Raw genomic sequence first — 2,977 nt, 5'->3', positions numbered from 1 at the left:
GTGGGTTTATTCTCTTTGTAGAGAATCAAAGGTCAGCTAGATAGGTCAAGTACTAGGGTGCTAAGGACAGGGATGAAATGTGTGCAGGTGTTCCTGTGTTCTGTAAAGATATGCTCTCAGAATTGATAGAACATCCAGGACAACTGTAATAAAAACAAAATAGGCATATACTCCTGTCCTAAAGGACCAGAGAAGATATTACAGAGAACACAGGTTCATTATATTGAACATATACCTACCTCTCAGATATGATTCCCTATAAATATCTGAAATTGTTTTTCAATTGATGTTTAAGGAGAGTTTTAAGAGAGAAAGATGATTACCCAAAAATACATGTTCAAAGTTTGTCCTACTTTGTAGATTTATTTTGGACAGAGTTTATGGTTTATACGGATGCAACCTCACAGGGCTAGGTATGCTAATGCTGTTAGAACCTGCTGAGTGTTAGATCTTTTCCAAAGTAGAACCAGTAAAAGCTTCTTATGTGATTATCTTACAGGACAACTGAGATAATAGATGGCACTCTAGAACACCATGTCAAAGGGATCACCCCAGTAAGCTGTAACCTCTTTTTGGTATCGCCTTTGTTACTTATGTGATTGTGTGTGGGGGAAAAAAGATGATCTATTTTCATCACAAATGTGCCTTCAATAGGCATAAGCTTTAAATACAAACTGATAGCTAAGCAAGAGACAATGGGCATCTGCTTTTCTGGGCCTCTGGCAACCCCTATCTCAAATAAGAGTGTTAATTCAGATAGCCTACATATGCGATCAAGGCCAGCCATCTGGAGGTTTCCTAACTACTGGGATTCTTGGCGGTGGGGGTGGGGTAGAATAAAACCAGAAGGAAATTCTTCTTTGCTGGATGTGGAAATTAAAGTGGAAAGGAAGAAAAGATACCTCTAAGGAAATACTGCAAATTGAGCAGTATCAGGTATGAATGTGTTCCTACAGCACTCAGCCAATGAGGAAGGCAGGGAAGGTTCTCCCCGCGATCAGCATAAAGTGTTTGGTTTAACTCTCATTGTTCCAGCATACCAGACATCTGACCTTGCAATATTACTTTGTCTTCTAGTTCATTATTTGGGTTTGGGTAGAAGAATCTGTCTCTCAGGCAATGAAAAAATAAATGGTAAAACTGATAAAATAAAAACAGAAAATTGGACCTGAATACTCTAATGAGATCATAAAGGTACAGAAACCTGACATATGACTATGGAGTACTCAGACACTTGCTCTGTCATGCCCATTAGCTCTCTCTTCACAGTAGCAAGAAATGGGAGCATCCTAAACATCCTTCAACAGAAGAATGGGTAATGAGATTGTCATACATGTATATTATAGAATAGTATTTAGCTTTAAATAAAATGAAATCATGGCATTTGAAGTTAAATGGATGAACCTAAAAGAGATTATATCCAGTGAAGTTACCCAGACCCAGAATCACAAACACTGCATATTCTCTCTCATCTTGGCTCTGTTGCCTTTGACTTTTAGAACTTTGAAGTTAAACATGAGTGGTTACCTGTATCCTTGTGTGAACACATTAAATAAACCTTCATTTTTCCTTTTTCCACTTTTAATTGACTCTTTTAATTGATTTATTAAGGATCAATAGCTGGACCAGACTCAGACACAGGTTGTGATCACCAAGTTTAATAACATTAGTACCTATGGTCCTAGGCAAAGATAACAAGTTATAAGAAGGTAACATTATTCCTTTAACTAACAGAGGGCATTTGGAAGACCTGAGTTGTTTAATATCTAACAGATTTCATTCACACAGGTCTTGAAGCCATTTTTTAAAAGGTTAACAGAAGCCAGAGGGAAGACTGTTGGGAGATAAGGTGTGTCTATTCATATACTCAGAGAGAGGAAGATAAATTGAGATTCTTCCCGTCATCTTAAAGGGTATCTCTAGGAGATTATATCGTTGTAATTGTTTTGATTATTTATTTCTATACAGAGATCACATTCAAGTCTTTGGACAGTACTCAACATATACACAACTTTCTGGGCAGAAAAATGATTTCCCAAAATTGTACTGAGAGAAAGAATATATATCATATAATTAAATATAATAAAATGAACAATCATTATTATAGTATTCTCGTGTTACATTTTGACAGGAAATATTTACCAAAGGTCAATGTGCTATAAGAGTTTGGTCCCTAGTTTAGAGCACTGGTGAGAAATGATGGACCTAGCAGCAGGTAGGCTCTACTGGAAGATATAAGCCATAGAATGCATATGCTTGAGGAAAATAGTGGGATCCTAGCACTGTCCTGTCTCGTTATTTTCCTCCTGGATACCATGATGTGATTACTTTCTGTTATAACACTCTTACTGTGGTGTGCTGTATTTGTCATAGAGCAAAAGAAATGACACCAAGTGAACATAGATTGAAGTCTAGGAATCCTTGAGCCAAGGTAAACATTACTTCATATCAATGATTTTCTCATGTTTTTCATTACAGTGACTTAAACTAACATCTTAGAAACTACATATAGCTACAGCAAACTTGCTGACAGGGTAAATTAGGGAAGGAAAGATGGATATACAGTGCTAAAGGTTTACAACCCATTACTGACACAGCAGACAAAACATGGTAATAAGTAGAAAAGGCATGATATCAGGCACTTGAGGCTGGCTGGTCACATTGTGGCCAGACTCAAAAACCAGAACCTGAACAGAAAGTGAGATTGGGCATAAAGCCTCAAAACCAGACCATAGTGCTCTACTTCCTCCAGTGAGAGACCATATCCTAAAGTTTCCACAATGTTCCTAAACAGCTGAAAAACGGGCATCCATCCAAATGAATTATCAGTTATAGTTCATCTTGATACCACAATATCAGCTATATAATAATAAAATGTATTACTATATATTATTAACACGTAATTAATTACAACTAATAGAATAACAACTATAAAAATTTCAGCATCATCTTCTATAGCCTTCAAAATCTACCATAG

This window comes from Rattus norvegicus, chromosome 7, assembly GCF_036323735.1.
Source record: "Rattus norvegicus strain BN/NHsdMcwi chromosome 7, GRCr8, whole genome shotgun sequence".
NCBI lineage: Eukaryota > Metazoa > Chordata > Mammalia > Rodentia > Muridae > Rattus > Rattus norvegicus.
Note: the sequence above shows the minus strand (reverse complement) of the source record.